The following is a 17361-nucleotide window of genomic DNA, read 5'->3' as shown; positions in this document are numbered from 1 at the left end:
AACAAAAGAGGGTGGATGTGCAAAAATAGGAAACAGCATGCCTGGTTTGGTATCAGGGTGGTGGCCATAGTGTTTATTCTTCATGTCTCTTAGTAAAATAAAGAGAAGGGACCACTATTATCTTGAGCCCCTTGTTGGCAGGAACCTTTTACAGCTGCACAGATTGCACACATGGCGCGTCCACCTCTGATGAGTGCCACAGACTCTGATGTTTTTCAGTGTCCATTAATAGAGATGAAATGTTAGGGTCGATCAAACTCAAACCTTCCGCATTTGACTCCCGATGCCTTCCCGTTCCAAGGGGAATGTGGAGACTGCCCGAGTACCGCCCCGAAAAAAGGAATACAGCCTAGGTAATAGGCTGTGGCCCTGTTTTCCAGGCGGTACTCAAGCAGTCTCCACCTTCCCCACGAAACGGGAAGGCATCGGGAGTCAAATGCGGAAGGTTCAAGAAGGTTCGAGTTCGACCCTAACATTTCCCGATGTTCGATCATCTCTATCCATTAATCTAACATTACCCGTATACAGTGGTACCTTGGTTTAAGAGTAACTTGGTTTAAGAGCTTTTTGGTTAAAGAGTTCACAGTTTTTCAAAATTGTGACTTGGTGTAAGAGCATTGCTTTGGTGTAAGAGCTATCTGTCCTGGGTGGGAGGGGGGAGTGGGGGAGGGGCAAGGTCTGCATAACGGGGTCTACAGCACTGTACTCTGACCCAGAAGTCTCCCTCACCTTCCAAATCATAGCAGATCCACTTCAGGCTGGGGCTCACATCAGGGGACAGGACTGTGGAGGTAATCTCTTCATAGCTGTAACCCCTCTCTCCCCGGGCAGAGAAGGCTGCATGTATGTGCCCATATCTGTCCTGCTAATTCCCTTATACTCCCTGCAGTCTCTGTCCGCCCTTGTGTTTTCAGTTCTCTCCATTACTGCACAGTAACCTATAATATCACATATTCTGCTGTTTCTCATTGTTTGTTTAATCTGTTTTACGTATTATTCAGAATAATAAATCATTATTTTTGGGGTGTGGAACCAATTGTCTGCATTTGTATGATTTCTTATGGGAAAAAATTATGGTAACGAATTATGCTCGTAATCCAAGGCACCACTGTATATAGATTGTGACCTCATGGTTCACTACAGTCCATAAAATCTGGTCCATCCTGCACCAATATGAATACCACCCATGTTTCACAAGGGTAAATGAATACAAGTCTATTGCTTATCAACTTCCCAGGAACCTAATTCCCCCATCCATAGAATTGGATGTTTCCCAGTTTCCATTAAATCTAATATTCACCAGTAACCTTAGGTCCCATTACACGGCCCCGATCATAAACCGTAAACTGGTCTGCTAGATTGTTGCTCATTCACTGAGCAATTACCCAGGTCGACAATCAGGCAGCAAGGGCTGCACAGATATCATTAGTGATGTCCGTGCAGCCCTTGCCTTTAATGTAAAATAATAAAGTATTAACTTAACTTGCCTTCCCCACTGTCTGCCTTCTGTTCCGGTCTCTACACTGACAGGCCGTGAACACTCAGCCAATCACTGGCCGAGACAGGCTGTGGCCTGTCAGTGCAGAGAACGGAACAGAAGGCAGAGCTGCAGAGACCAGGGGAGGCCCGAGAACACCAGGGAACGTGGTAAGGTGTTTTCATACTTTATCATCTTATACTGCAATCTTCAGCCATTGGCCGCACATCGCTATAACACGTAGCGATGAGCACCCGACGCCCAATAATTTTAGGTCTCAAATGATCAGCCAATGATGGTTTCTTCAGCTGATTGTTCTGTCTATTACACGGAGCAAATATATCGGCCGATTATCGCTCCGATGTGCTGGAGTAGAATGTAGTGATGAGCGAATAGTAAAATATTCGAATATTCGATATCCGTACAAATATCTCCCTGATATTTGCCTATTCGATCGAATATTCAATCCCATTAAAGTCTATGGGAACAAATATTGGATTATTGAAAAACATCTATTCGACCACTTAAAGGTTCCCCAAGTCCACAATGACACCTCAGGCAAAGGGAAGGGGGATTTGAACGCTTATCGGATTTTTATCGAATATTCGGCGTACTATTCGATAAAATTCGATACTACCGAATACCTTACTATTCGATTGAATATCTATTCAATCGAACAGAATTCGCTCATCACTAGTAGTATGTACATTAGGGAATCCTGACTTGTAAACCTGACCCACAACCTGATTCCACTGATTACAAAGTCAGGCCTGACTGTGATACCTGATCCTGATACCCTGCCACCTGCAACTGGTACCTGACCCTGACAGCTAATCATTAGGTATCAGTGTCATTTATCAGTCATGAGGGTCATGTATCACATTTGGATAGAAGAATCCAGAACAAGGGTCAAATGTCATTCAAATATCAAGGACAAGTATTAGGGTCAGAGTCAGGTGTCAGATATCACATTTAGGAGTCAGTCGAGTATTGAAGCCAGGGTTGGATATAGAGTCAGAAATCAGATATAAAGTGTCAGGATTAGGAATCAAAGACAGCTTTCATCCACTAAATACGATAACATCTGCATCTGATCTTTTGTGGTGATTCAGCGTAAACTGTAAAAAAAAAAAAAGTTGCATCATTGCTCAGATGGAAGCTAACAATGTTCTGCAGACGTCTGCAGAGTGGGTTAGGAATAGGAATATTGTGGATCTGGCTGCATACCTGCCATGCAAGAGCTTTACATAATGTAATGACCAACACTCGCTAGTAAAAAACAGATCAGCAGTCCCCGACGTAATGCATATCAATCAAAGGGAGAGAACGCAGGATCACATGAGATCTGACCAAAGATTTTATTCATCATCTTGCTGGTCCAGCTCCCAGCTGCTCCCTGTCAGACTGGTGTAATGAAGGATATTTCCATCACATCCCCGGTCTCCAGGGTAATTACTTAGGGAGACTAAGGGCTCACAAAAACATTGCCTCTAGGTGTTGGGGGATTGCCAAGACGTGCAACACTTCATTGAGTGCTCAGTGATCCCCCCAAGGATTCGTGTACATACAAGCAGCCCTCCCACCCATCACAAGACACGCATACTCCCTTTGAATCAGAAATCACTTAGGCATGACTAATTGGTTCTGGTGTCCCGGAAGATTCTGAGAAAATGGCGTCTGAGCACAGACATCAAAACGCTTTAAAGTTAATAATTCATCTATGATCGATCTATCTCCAACTATCTATCTATCTATCTATCTATCTATCTATCTATCTATCTATCTATCATCTATCTATCTATCTATCTATCATCTATCTATCTATCTATCTATCTATCTATCTATCTATCTATCTCCTATCTATCTATCTATCTATCTCCTATCTATCTATCTATCTATCTATCTATCTATCTATCTATCTATCTCCTATCTATCTATCTATCTATCTATCTATCTATCTATCTATCTATCTATCTATCTATCCAGGGGTGTAACTACCACCATAGCAGCCATAGCGGCCGCTATGGGGCCCACCACATAAGGGGGCCCATCCCTGCAATACACTGGGCCTCTTGAGCTGTCATCATTCTACAAAGGTATTGCCTACCATGGGAGACACTATGTACTGGGGGTAGGATAAAAGGGGAGATGTCTGTTTTGGGTAACACTTTATATGAGGGGGATACAAGGTGAGATGCTTACCATGGGGGACACTAGGGGAGATGTCTACCATGGGGGGCACTATCTACTGGGAGGGATTCCTGGTTGACATGCCTAACATATGCTATCTACTCAGGGCCGCTTTAACCAGAGGGCACATGGTGCCCGTGCACCGGGCCCCCTGGTTCAGGTCACGTGACAGGGGCCCCCCCGGTCGAGTCCCCACAAATTTAAATCCCCGGCCCCAACCACCTACAGAGCGCCGCTCAGCTGCGCGCGGCCTCTAGTGAGCTCCCTGGGCACCACCACTGCGGTCTTCAGAAATCCTGACCTGTCCTGTACAGCGTGTGCGGCCGCGGCCATCCAGTCTAGATCCATCTCCAGCTGTGTAAGAATTGCCTTTGGCAGCAGCAGGGGCCAGGCGGCGGACATGTGATACAGTCAGGGACAGGGGAGCAGAGAGACGTGAGGTGACAGGAGCCGGAGCCTGACAGTCAGACCAGGGAGGAGGAGGAGGACTGGGGGAACTAGCAGCTTACTGACTACTAGGATGAGGACCTGGGGGACATCCTAGTAGTCAGTAAGCTCCTGTGTCCCCCCAGGTCCTCATCCCATTAGTCTTTAAGCACCTTTGTCGTCCCCCCCCCCCCCCAGTCCTCCTAGTCTTTAAGCACCTTTGTCCCCCCCAGTCCTCCTAGTCTTTAAGCACCTTTGTCCCCCCCAGCCCTCCTAGTCTGTAAGCTCCTGTGTCCCCCAGTCTTCCTCCTAGTCTGTAAGCTCCTGTGTCCTCCAGTCCTCCTAGTCTGTAAGCTCCTGTGTCCCCCAGTCCTCCTCCTTGTCTGTAAGCTCCTGTGTCCCCCAGTCTTCCTCCTAGTCTGTAAGCTCCTATGTCCTCCAGTCCTCCTAGTCTGTAAGCTCCTGTGTCCCCCAGTCCTCCTCCTTGTCTGTAAACTCCTGTGTCCCCCAGTCCACCTAGTCTGTAAGCTCCTGTGTCCCCCAGTCCACCTAGTCTGTAAGCTCCTGTGTCCCCCAGTCCTCCTAGTCTGTAAGCTCCTGTGTCCCCCCAGTCCTCCTAGTCTGTAAGCTCCTGTGTCCCCCAGTCCTCCTAGTCTGTAAACTCCTGTGTCCCCCCAGTCCTACTCCTAGTCTGTAAGCTCCTGTGTCCCCCCAGTCCTCCTCCTAGTCTGTAAGCTCCTGTGCCCCCCCCAGTCCTCCTCCTAGTCTGTAAGCTCCTGTGTCCCCCAGTTCTCCTAGTCTGTAAGCTCCTGTGTCCCCCCAGTCCTCCTCCTAGTCTGTAAGCTCCTGTGTCCCCCCAGTCCTCCTAGTCTGTAAGCTCCTGTGTCCTCCCAGTCCTCCTCCTAGTCTGTAAGCTCCTGTGTCCCCCCAGTCCTCCTAGTCTGTAAGCTCCTGTGTCCCCCCAGTCCTCCTAGTCTGTAAGCTCCTGTGTCCTCCCAGTCCTCCTCCTAGTCTGTAAGCTCCTGTGTCCCCCCCAGTCCTCCTAGTCTGTAAGCTCCTGTGTCCCCCCAGTCCTCCTCCTAGTCTGTAAGCTCCTGTGTCCCCCAGTTCTCCTAGTCTGTAAGCTCCTGTGTCCTCCCAGTCCTCCTCCTAGTCTGTAAGCTCCTGTGCCCCCCCAGTCCTCCTAGTCTGTAAGCTCCTGTGTCCCCCCAGTCCTCCTAGTCTGTAAGCTCCTGTGTCCTCCCAGTCCTCCTCCTAGTCTGTAAGCTCCTGTGTCCCCCCAGTCCTCCTAGTCTGTAAGCTCCTGTGTCCCCCCAGTCCTCCTAGTCTGTAAGCTCCTGTGTCCTCCCAGTCCTCCTAGTGTGTAAGCTCCTGTGTCCTCCCAGTCCTCCTAGTGTGTAAGCTCCTATGTCCCCCAGTCCTCCTAGTCTGTAAGCTCCTATGTCCCCCAGTCCTCCTAGTCTGTAAGCTCCTGTGTCCTCCCAGTCCTCCTCCTAGTCTGTAAGCTCCTGTGCCCCCAGTCCTCCTCCTAGTCTGTAAGCTCCTGTACCCCCCCAGTCCTCCTAGTGTGTAAGCTCCTGTGTCCCCCAGTCCTCCTAGTGTGTAAGCTCCTGTCCCCCCAGTCCTCCTCCTAGTCTGTAAGCTCCTGTGTCCTACCAGTCCTCCTCCTAGTCTGTAAGCTCCTGTGCCCCCCAGTCCTCCTAGTCTGTAAGCTCCTGTGTCCCCCCCCAGTCCTCCTCCTAGTCTATAAGCTCCTGTGTCCCCCCAGTCCTCCTCCTAGTCTATAAGCTCCTGTGTCCCCCAGTCCTCCTCCTAGTCTGTAAGCTCCTGTGTTCCCCAGTCCTCCTAGTCTGTAAACTCCTGTGTCCCCCCAGTACTCCTCCTAGTCTGTAAGCTTCGGTGTCCCCCCCCCCCCCCAGTCCTCCTCCTAGTCTGTAAGCTCCTGTGTCCCCCCAGTCCTCCTAGTCTGTAAGCTCCTATGTCCCCCCAGTCCTCCTAGTCTGTAAGCTCCTATGTCCCCCCAGTCCTCCTCCTAGTCTGTAAGCTCCTGTGTCCCCCCAGTCCTCCTCCTAGTCTGTAAGCTCCTGCGACCTCAGTCCTCCTAGTCTGTAAGATCCTATGTCCCCCCAATCCTCCTCCTAGTCTGTAAGCTCCTATGTCCCCCAGTCCTCCTCCTAGTCTGTAAGCTCCTGTGTCCCCCCAGTCCTCCTCCTAGTCTGTAAACTCCTGTGTCCCCCCAGTCCTCCTCCTAGTCTGTAAGCTCCTGTGTCCCCAGTCCTCCTCTTAGTCTGTAAGCTCCTGTATCCCCCCCCCAGTCCTCCTCCTAGTCTGTAAGCTCCTGTGTCCCCCAGTCCTCCTAGTCTGTAAGCTCCTGTGCCCCCAGTCCTCCTAGTCTGTAAACACCTGTGTCCCCCAGTCCTCCTAGTCTGTAAGCTCCTATGTCCCCCCAGTCCTCCTAGTCTGTAAGCTCCTATGTCCCCCCAGTCCTCCTCCTAGTCTGTAAGCTCCTGTGCCCCCCCAGTCCTCCTCCTAGTCTGTAAGCTCCTGTGCCCCCCCCCCAGTCCTCCTAGTGTGTAAGCTCCTATGTCCCCCAGTCCTCCTAGTCTGTAAGCTCCTATGTCCCCCAGTCCTCCTAGTCTGTAAGCTCCTGTGTCCTCCCAGTCCTCCTCCTAGTCTGTAAGCTCCTGTGCCCCCAGTCCTCCTCCTAGTCTGTAAGCTCCTGTACCCCCCCAGTCCTCCTAGTGTGTAAGCTCCTGTGTCCCCCAGTCCTCCTAGTCTGTAAGCTCCTGTCCCCCCAGTCCTCCTCCTAGTCTGTAAGCTCCTGTGTCCTACCAGTCCTCCTCCTAGTCTGTAAGCTCCTGTGTCCCCCCCCCCCCAGTCCTCCTCCTAGTCCATAAGCTCCTGTGTCCCCCCCCAGTCCTCCTCCTAGTCTATAAGCTCCTGTGTCCCCCAGACTTCCTCCTAGTCTGTAAGCTCCTGTGTCCCCCCAGTCCTCCTCCTAGTCTGTAAGCTCCTGTGTTCCCCAGTCCTCCTAGTCTGTAAACTCCTGTGTCCCCCCAGTACTCCTCCTAGTCTGTAAGCTCCGGTGTCCCCCCCCCCCCCCAGTCCTCCTCCTAGTCTGTAAGCTCCTATGTCCCCCAGTCCTCCTCCTAGTCTGTAAGCTCCTGTGTCCCCCCAGTCCTCCTAGTCTGTAAGCTCCTATGTCCCCCCAGTCCTCCTAGTCTGAAAGCTCCTGTGTCCCCCCCCCAGTCCTCCTCCTAGTCTGTAAGCTCCTGTGTCCCCCCAGTCCTCCTAGTCTGTAAGCTCCTATGTCCCCCCAGTCCTCCTAGTCTGTAAGCTCCTATGTCCCCCCAGTCCTCCTCCTAGTCTGTAAGCTCCTGTGTCCCCCCAGTCCTCCTCCTAGTCTGTAAGCTCCTGCGACCTCAGTCCTCCTAGTCTGTAAGATCCTATGTCCCCCCAATCCTCCTCCTAGTCTGTAAGCTCCTATGTCCCCCAGTCCTCCTCCTAGTCTGTAAGCTCCTGTGTCCCCCAGTCCTCCTAGTCTGTAAGCTCCTGTGTCCCCCAGTCCTCCTAGTCTGTAAGCTCCTGTGTCCCCCCCAGTCCTCCTCCTAGTCTGTAAGATCCTGTCTCCCCCAGTCCTCCTAGTCTGTAAGCTCCTGTGTCCCCCCAGTCCTCCTAGTCTGTAAGCTCCTATGTCCCCCCAGTCCTCCTCCTAGTCTGTAAGCTCCTGTGTCCCCCCAGTCCTCCTCCTAGTCTGTAAGCTCCTGTGTCCCCCAGTCCTCCTAGTCTGTAAGCTCCTGTGTCCCCCCCCCAGTCCTCCTCCTAGTCTGTAAGCTCCTGTGTCCCCCCAGTCCTCCTCCTAGTCTGTAAGCTCCTGTGTCCCCAGTCCTCCTCTTAGTCTGTAAGCTCCTGTGTCCCCCCCCCCCAGTCCTCCTCCTAGTCTGTAAGCTCCTGTGTCCCCCAGTCCTCCTAGTCTGTAAGCTCCTGTGCCCCCAGTCCTCCTAGTCTGTAAACACCTGTGTCCCCCAGTCCTCCTAGTCTGTAAGCTCCTATGTCCCCCCAGTCCTCCTAGTCTGTAAGCTCCTATGTCCCCCCAGTCCTCCTCCTAGTCTGTAAGCTCCTGTGCCCCCCCAGTCCTCCTCCTAGTCTGTAAGCTCCTGTGCCCCCCCCCCAGTCCTCCTAGTCTGTAAGCTCCTGTGTCCCCCCAGTCCTCCTAGTCTGTAAGCTCCTGTGTCCCCCAGTCTTCCTCCTAGTATGTAAGCTCCTGTGTCCCCCCAGTCCTCCTAGTCTGTAAGCTCCTGTGTCCCCCAGTCCTCCTCCTAGTCTGTAAGCTCCTGTGTCCCCCAGTCCTCCTCCTAGTCTGTATGCTCCTGTGTCCATCAGTCCTCCGAGTCTGTAAGCTCCTGTGTCCCCCAGTCCTCCTCCTAGTCTGTAAGCTCCTGTGTCCCCCCAGTCCTCCTAGTCTGTAAGCTCCTGTGTCCCCCCAGTCCTCCTAGTCTGTAAGCTCCTATGTCCCCCCAGTCCTCCTCCTAGTCTGTAAGCTCCTGTGTCCCCCCAGTCCTCCTCCTAGTCTGTATGCTCCTGTGTCCCCCAGTCCTCCTCCTAATCTGAAAGCTCCTGTGTCCCCCAGTCCTCCTCCTAGTCTGTAAGCTCCTGTGTCCCCCCAGTCCTACTAGTCTGTAAAATCCTGTGTCCCCCCCAGTCCTCCTAGTCTGTAAGCTACTGTGTCCCCCCCAGTCCTCCTCCTAGTCTGTAAGCTCCTGTGTCCCCCAGTCCTCCTCCTAGTCTGTAAGCTCCTGTGTCCCCCAGTCCTCCTAATCTGTAAGCTCCTGTGTCCCCCCAGTCCTCCTCCTAGTCTGTAAGCTCCTGTGTCCCCTAGTCCTCCTCCTAGTCTGTAAGCTCCTGTGTCCCCCCAGTCTTTCTAGTCTGTAAGCTCCTGTGTCCCCCAGTCCTCCTAGTCTGTAAGCTCCTATGTCCCCCAGTCCTCTAGTCTGTAAGCTCCTGTGCCCCCCCCAGTGCTCCTAGTCTGTAAGATCCTGTGTCCCCCCCAGTCCTCCTAGTCTGTAAGCTCCTGTGTCCCCCCCCAGTCCCCCTAGTCTATAAGCTCCTGTGTCCCCCAGACATCCTCCTAGTCTGTAAGCTCCTGTGTCCCCCCCCAGTCCCCCTAGTCTATAAGGTCCTATGTCCCCCAGTCCTACTCCTAGTCTGTAAACTCCTGTGTCCCCCCAGTACTCCTCCTAGTCTGTAAGCTCCGGTGTCCCCCCCCCCCCCCCCCCCCAGTCCTCCTCCTAGTCTGTAAGCTCCTATGTCCCCCAGTCCTCCTCCTAGTCTGTAAGATCCTGTGTCCCCCAGTCCTCCTAGTCTGTAAGCTCCTGTGTCCCCCCAGTCCTCCTAGTCTGTAAGCTCCTATGTCCCCCCAGTCCTCCTAGTCTGTAAGCTCCTATGTCCCCCCAGTCCTCCTCCTAGTCTGTAAGCTCCTGTGTCCCCCCAGTCCTCCTCCTAGTCTGTAAGCTCCTGCGACCTCAGTCCTCCTAGTCTGTAAGATCCTATGTCCCCCCAATCCTCCTCCTAGTCTGTAAGCTCCTATGTCCCCCAGTCCTCCTCCTAGTCTGTAAGCTCCTGTGTCCCCCAGTCCTCCTAGTCTGTAAGCTCCTGTGTCCCCCAGTCCTCCTAGTCTGTAAGCTCCTGTGTCCCCCCAGTCCTCCTAGTCTGTAAGCTCCTATGTCCCCCCAGTCCTCCTAGTCTGTAAACTCCTATGTCCCCCCAGTCCTCCTCCTAGTCTGTAAGCTCCTGTGTCCCCCCAGTCCTCCTCCTAGTCTGTAAGCTCCTGTGTCCCCCCCCCCCAGTCCTCCTCCTAGTGTGTAAGCTCCAGTGTCCCCCCCCCAGTCCTCCTCCTAGTCTGTAAGCTCCTGTGCCCCCCCCAGTCCTCCTCCTAGTCTGTAAGCTCCTGTGTCCCCCAGTCCTCCTCCTAGTCTGTAAGCTCCTGTGTCCCCCCCCAGTCCTCCTAGTCTGTAAGCTCCAGTGTCCCCCCCCAGTCCTCCTCCTAGTCTGTAAGCTCCTGTGCCCCCCCCAGTCCTCCTCCTAGTCTGTAAGCTCCTGTGTCCTCCCAGTCCTCCTAGTGTGTAAGCTCCTATGTCCCCCAGTCCTCCTAGTCTGTAAGCTCCTGTGTCCTCCCAGTCCTCCTCCTAGTCTGTAAGCTCCTGTGCCCCCAGTCCTCCTCCTAGTCTGTAATCTCCTGTGCCCCCAGTCCTCCTCCTAGTCTGTAAGCTCCTGTACCCCCCCAGTCCTCCTAGTGTGTAAGCTCCTGTGTCCTTCAGTTCTTCTAGTCTGTAAGCTCCTGTCCCCCCAGTCCTCCTCCTAGTCTGTAAGCTCCTGTACCTCCCTAGTCCTCCTAGTCTGTAAGCTCCTGTGTCCTACCAGTCCTCCTCCTAGTCTGTAAGCTCCTGTGTCCCCCCCCAGTCCTCCTCCTAGTCTATAAGATCCTGTGTCCCCCAGTCCTCCTCCTAGTCTGTAAGCTCCTGTGTTCCCCAGTCCTCCTAGTCTGTAAACTCCTGTGTCCCCCCAGTACTCCTCCTAGTCTGTAAGCTCCGGTGTCCCCCCCCCCCCCAGTCCTCCTCCTAGTCTGTAAGCTCCTATGTCCCCAAGTCCTCCTCCTAGTCTGTAAGCTCCTGTGTCCCCCCAGTCCTCCTAGTCTGTAAGCTCCTGTGTCCCCCCAGTCCTCCTAGTCTGTAAGCTCCTATGTCCCCCCAGTCCTCCTCCTAGTCTGTAAGCTCCTGTGTCCCCCCAGTGCACCTCCTAGTCTGTAAGCTCCTGTGTCCCCCAGTCCTCCTAGTCTGTAAGCTCCTGTGTCCCCCCAGTTCTCCTAGTCTGTAAGCTCCTATGTCCCCCCAGTCCTCCTAGTTTGTAAGCTCCTATGTCCCCCCAGTCCTCCTCCTAGTCTGTAAGCTCCTGTGTCCCCCCAGTCCTCCTCCTAGTCTGTAAGCTCCTGTGTCCCCCCAGTCCTCCTCCTAGTCTGTAAACTCCTGTGTCCCCCCAGTCCTCCTAGTCTGTAAGCTCCGGTGTCCCCCCCCCCCCCCCCCAGTCCTCCTCCTAGTCTGTAAGCTCCTATGTCCCCCAGTCCTCCTCCTAGTCTGTAAGCTCCTGTGTCCCCCAGTCCTCCTAGTCTGTAAGCTCCTGTGTCCCCCCAGTCCTCCTAGTCTGTAAGCTCCTATGTCCCCCCAGTCCTCCTAGTCTGTAAGGTCCTATGTCCCCCCAGTCCTCCTCCTAGTCTGTAAGCTCCTGTGTCCCCCCAGTCCTCCTCCTAGTCTGTAAGCTCCTGCGACCTCAGTCCTCCTAGTCTGTAAGATCCTATGTCCCCCCAATCCTCCTCCTAGTCTTTAAGCTCCTATGTCCCCCAGTCCTCCTCCTAGTCGGTAAGCTCCTGTGTCCCCCAGTCCTCCTCCTAGTCTGTAAGCTCCTGTGTCCCCCAGTCCTCCTAGTCTGTAAGCTCCTGTGTCCCCCAGTCCTCCTAGTCTGTAAGCTCCTGTGTCCCCCCAGTCCTCCTCCTAGTCTGTAAGATCCTGTGTCCCCCCCCAGTCCTCCTCCTAGTCTGTAAGATCCTGTGTCCCCCCAGTCCTCCTCCTAGTCTGTAAGATCCTGTGTCCCCCCCCAGTCCTCCTCCTAGTCTGTAAGCTCCTATGTCCCCCCAGTCCTCCTAGTCTGTAAGCTCCTATGTCCCCCCAGTCCTCCTCCTAGTCTGTAAGCTCCTGTGTCCCCCCAGTCCTCCTCCTAGTCTGTAAGCTCCTGTGTCCTCCCCCAGTCCTCCTCCTAGTCTGTAAGCTCCTGTGTCCCCCCAGTCCTCCTCCTAGTCTGTAAGCTCCTGTGTCCCCAGTCCTCCTCTTAGTCTGTAAGCTCCTGTGTCCCCCCCCAGTCCTCCTCCTAGTTTGTAAGCTCCTGTGTCCCCCAGTCCTCCTAGTCTGTAAGCTCCTGTGTCCCCCAGTCCTCCTAGTCTGTAAGCTCCTGTGTCCCCCCAGTTCTCCTAGTCTGTAAGCTCCTATGTCCCCCCAGTCCTCCTAGTTTGTAAGCTCCTATGTCCCCCCAGTCCTCCTCCTAGTCTGTAAGCTCCTGTGTCCCCCCAGTCCTCCTCCTAGTCTGTAAGCTCCTGTGTCCCCCCAGTCCTCCTCCTAGTCTGTAAACTCCTGTGTCCCTCCAGTCCTCCTAGTCTGTAAGCTCCGGTGTCTCCCCCCCCCCCCCCCCCCAGTCCTCCTCCTAGTCTGTAAGCTCCTATGTCCCCCAGTCCTCCTCCTAGTCTGTAAGCTCCTGTGTCCCCCAGTCCTCCTAGTCTGTAAGCTCCTGTGTCCCCCCAGTCCTCCTAGTCTGTAAGCTCCTATGTCCCCCCAGTCCTCCTAGTCTGTAAGGTCCTATGTCCCCCCAGTCCTCCTCCTAGTCTGTAAGCTCCTGTGTCCCCCCAGTCCTCCTCCTAGTCTGTAAGCTCCTGCGACCTCAGTCCTCCTAGTCTGTAAGATCCTATGTCCCCCCAATCCTCCTCCTAGTCTTTAAGCTCCTATGTCCCCCAGTCCTCCTCCTAGTCGGTAAGCTCCTGTGTCCCCCAGTCCTCCTCCTAGTCTGTAAGCTCCTGTGTCCCCCAGTCCTCCTAGTCTGTAAGCTCCTGTGTCCCCCAGTCCTCCTAGTCTGTAAGCTCCTGTGTCCCCCCAGTCCTCCTCCTAGTCTGTAAGATCCTGTGTCCCCCCCCAGTCCTCCTCCTAGTCTGTAAGATCCTGTGTCCCCCCAGTCCTCCTCCTAGTCTGTAAGATCCTGTGTCCCCCCCCAGTCCTCCTAGTCTGTAAGCTCCTATGTCCCCCCAGTCCTCCTCCTAGTCTGTAAGCTCCTGTGTCCCCCCAGTCCTCCTCCTAGTCTGTAAGCTCCTGTGTCCCCCCCCAGTCCTCCTCCTAGTCTGTAAGCTCCTGTGTCCCCCCAGTCCTCCTAGTCTGTAAGCTCCTATGTCCCCCCAGTCCTCCTCCTAGTCTGTAAGCTCCTGTGTCCCCCCAGTCCTCCTCCTAGTCTGTAAGCTCCTGTGTCCCCCCCCAGTCCTCCTCCTAGTCTGTAAGCTCCTGTGTCCCCCCAGTCCTCCTCCTAGTCTGTAAGCTCCTGTGTCCCCAGTCCTCCTCTTAGTCTGTAAGCTCCTGTGTCCCCCCCCAGTCCTCCTCCTAGTTTGTAAGCTCCTGTGTCCCCCAGTCCTCCTAGTCTGTAAGCTCCTGTGTCCCCCAGTCCTCCTAGTCTGTAAGCTCCTGTGTCCCCCCAGTTCTCCTAGTCTGTAAGCTCCTATGTCCCCCCAGTCCTCCTAGTTTGTAAGCTCCTATGTCCCCCCCAGTCCTCCTCCTAGTCTGTAAGCTCCTGTGTCCCCCCAGTCCTCCTCCTAGTCTGTAAGCTCCTGTGTCCCCTTCCCCCCCCCAGTCCTCCTCCTAGTCTGTAAGCTCCTATGTCCCCCAGTCCTCCTCCTAGTCTGTAAGCTCCTGTGTCCCCCAGTCCTCCTAGTCTGTAAGCTCCTGTGTCCCCCCAGTCCTCCTAGTCTGTAAGCTCCTATGTCCCCCCAGTCCTCCTAGTCTGTAAGCTCCTATGTCCCCCCAGTCCTCCTCCTAGTCTGTAAGCTCCTGTGTCCCCCCCAGTCCTCCTCCTAGTCTGTAAGATCCTATGTCCCCCCAATCCTCCTCCTAGTCTGTAAGCTCCTATGTCCCCCAGTCCTCCTCCTAGTCTGTAAACTCCTGTGTCCCCCAGTCCTCCTAGTCTGTAAGCTCCTGTGTCCCCCAGTCTTCCTAGTCTGTAAGCTCCTGTGTCCCCCCAGTCCTCCTAGTCTGTAAGCTCCTATGTCCCCCCAGTCCTCCTAGTCTGTAAACTCCTATGTTCCCCCAGTCCTCCTCCTAGTCTGTAAGCTCCTGTGTCCCCCCAGTCCTCCTCCTAGTCTGTAAACTCCTGTGTCCCCCCAGTCCTCCTAGTCTGTAAGCTCCTGTGTCCCCCCAGTCCTCCTAGTCTGTAAACACCTGTGTCCCCAGTCCTCCTCTTAGTCTGTAAGCTCCTGTGTCCCCCAGTCCTCCTCCTAGTCTGTAAGCTCCTGTGTCCCCCAGTCCTCCTAGTCTGTAAGCTCCTGTGTCCCCCAGTCCTCCTCCTAGTCTGTAAGCTCCTGTGTCCCCCAGTCCTCCTAGTCTGTAAGCTCCTGTGTCCCCCCAGTCCTCCTCCTAATCTGAAAGCTCCTGTGTCCCCCAGTCCTCCTCCTAGTCTGTAAGCTCCGGTGTCCCCCCCCCCCAGTCCTCCTCCTAGTCTGTAAACACCTGTGTCCCCAGTCCTCCTCTTAGTCTGTAAGCTCCTGTGTCCCCCCCAGTCCTCCTCCTAGTCTGTAAGCTCCTGTGTCCCCCAGTCCTCCTAATCTGTAAACTCCTGTGTCCCCTAGTCCTCCTCCTAGTCTGTAAACTCCTGTGTCCCCCCAGTCCTCCTCCTAGTCTGTAAACTCCTGTGTCCCCCCAGTCCTCCTAGTCTGTAAACTCCTGTGTCCCCTAGTCCTCCTCCTAGTCTGTAAACTCCTGTGTCCCCCCAGTCCTCCTCCTAGTCTGTAAACTCCTGTGTCCCCCCAGTCCTCCTAGTCTGTAAACTCCTGTGTCCCCCCCAGTCCTCCTAGTCTGTAAGCTCCTGTGTCCCCCCAGTCCTCCTCCTAGTCTGTAAGCTCCTGTCTCCCCCAGTCCTCCTCCTAGTCTGTAAGCTCCTGTGTCCCCCCAGTCCTCCTCCTAGTCTGTAAGCTCCTGTGTCCCCCAGTCCTCCTCCTAGTCTGTAAGCTCCGGTGTCCCCCCCCCCCAGTCCTCCTCCTAGTCTGTAAGCTCCTGTGCCCCCCAGTCCTCCTAGTCTGTAAGCTCCTGTGTCCCCCCCAGTCCTCCTCCTAGTCTGTAAGCTCCTGTGTCCCCCAGTCCTCCTCCTAGTCTGTAAGATCCTGTGTCCCCCAGTCCTCCTCCTAGTCTGTAAGCTCCTGTGCCCCCCAGTCCTCCTAGTCTGTAAGCTCCTGTGCCCCCCAGTCCTCCTAGTCTGTAAGCTCCTGTGTCCCCCCCAGTCCTCCTCCTAGTCTGTAAGCTCCTGTGTCCCCCAGTCCTCCTCCTAGTCTGTAAGATCCTGTGTCCCCCAGTCCTCCTAGTCTGTAAGCTCCTGTGTCCCCCAGTCCTCCTAGTCTGTAAGCTCCTGTGTCACCCAGTCCTCCTCCTAGTCTGTAAGCTCCTGTGTCCCCCCAGTCCTCCTAGTCTGTAAGCTCCTGTGTCCCCCCCCCCAGTCCTCCTCCAAGTCTGTAATCTCCTGTTTCCCCCAGTCCTCCTCCTAGTGTGTAAGCTCCTGTGTCCCCCAGTCTTCCTAATCTGTAAGCTCCTGTGTCCCCCCAGTCCTCCTCCTAGTCTGTAAGCTCCTGTGTCCCCCCCAGTCCTCCTCCTAGTCTGTAAGCTCCTGTGTCCCCCAGTCCTCCTCCTAGTCTGTAAGCTCCTGGGCCCCCCAGTCCTCATCCTAGTCTGTAAGCTCCTGTGTCCCCCAGTCCTCCTCCTAGTCTGTAAGCTCCTGTGTCCCCCAGTCCTCCTAGTCTGTAAGCTCCTGTGCCCCCCAGTCCTCCTCCTAGTCTGTAAACTCCTATGTCCCCCAGTCCTCCTCCTAGTCTGTAAGCTCCTATGTCCCCCCAGTCCTCCTCCTAGTCTGTAAGCTCCTGTGTCCCCCCCAGTCCTCCTCCTAGTCTGTAAGCTCCTGTGTCCCCCCAGTCCTCCTCCTAGTCTGTAAGCTCCTGTGTCCCCCAGTCCTCCTCCTAGTCTGTAAGCTCCTGTGTCCCCCAGTCCTCCTAGTCTGTAAGCTCCTGTGTCCCCCAGTCCTCCTCCTAGTCTGTAAGCTCCTATGTCCCCCCAGTCCTCCTCCTAGTCTGTAAGCTCCTATGTCCCCCCAGTCCTCCTCCTAGTCTGTAAGCTCCTGTGCCCCCAGTCCTCCTAGTCTGTAAGCTCCTGTGTCCCCCCAGTCCCCCTAGTCTATAAGCTCCTGTTTCCCCCCCAGTCCTCCTAGTCTGTAAGCTCCTGTGTCCCCCAGTCCTCCTCCTAGTCTGTAAGCTCCTGTGTCCCCCCAGTCCTCCTGGTCTGTAAGCTCCTGTGTCCCCCAGTCCTCCTAGTTTGTAAGATCCTGTGTCCCCCCAGTCCTCCTCCTAGTCTGTAAATTCCTGTGTCCCCACAGTCCTCCTCCTTGTCTGTAAGCTCCTGTGTCCCCCCCAGTCCTCCTAGTCTGTAAGCTCCTGAGTCCCCCCAGTCCTCCTCCTAGTCTGTAAGCTCCTGTGTCCCCCAGTCCTCCTCCTAGTCTGTAAGCTCCTGTGTCCCCCAGTCCTCCTAATCTGTAAACTCCTGTGTCCCACAGTCCTCCTAGTCTGTAAATTCCTGTGTCCCCCCCCCCCCAGTCCTCCTAGTCTGTAAGCTCCTGTGTCCCCCCAGTCCTCCTAGTCTGTAAGCTCCGGTGTACCCCCCCAGTCCTCCTCCTAGTCTGTAAGCTCCTGTGTCCCCCAGTCCTCCTCCTAGTCTGTAAGCTCCTGAGTCCCCCCAGTCCTCCTCCTAGTCTGTAAGCTCCTGTGTCCCCCCAGTCCTCCTCCTAGTCTGTAAGCTCCTGTGTCCCCCAGTCCTCCTCCTAGTCTGTAAGCTCCTGTGTCCCCCAGTCCTCCTAATCTGTAAACTCCTGTGTCCCACAGTCCTCCTAGTCTGTAAATTCCTGTGTCCCCTCCCCCCCAGTCCTCCTAGTCTGTAAGCTCCTGTGTCCCCCCAGTCCTCCTAGTCTGTAAGCTCCGGTGTATCCCCCCAGTCCTCCTCCTAGTCTGCAAGCTCCTGTGTCCCTCCAGTCCTCCTCCTAGTCTGTAAGCTCCTGTGCCCCCCCCAGTCCTCCTCCTAGTCTGTAAGATCCTGTGTCCCCCAGTCCTCCTAGTCTGTAAGCTCCTGTGTCCCCCAGTCCTCCTAGTCTGCAAGCTCCTGTGTCCCCCCAGTCCTCCTCCTAGTCTGTAAGCTCCTGTGTCCCCCAGTCCTCCTCCTAGTCTGTAAGCTCCTGTGTCCCCTCAGTCCTCCTCCTACAGACTAGGAGGAGGACTGGGGGGACACAAGAGCTTACACACTAGAAGGACTGAGGGGGACACAGGAGCTTACAGACTAGGAGGACTGAGGGGGGACACAGGAGCTTACACACTAGAAGGACTGAGGGGGACACAGGAGCTTACACTCTAGAAGGACTGAGGGGACACAGGAGCTTACAGACTA

Source organism: Dendropsophus ebraccatus, chromosome 12, assembly GCF_027789765.1.
Source record: "Dendropsophus ebraccatus isolate aDenEbr1 chromosome 12, aDenEbr1.pat, whole genome shotgun sequence".
Lineage (NCBI taxonomy): Eukaryota > Metazoa > Chordata > Amphibia > Anura > Hylidae > Dendropsophus > Dendropsophus ebraccatus.
Note: the sequence above shows the minus strand (reverse complement) of the source record.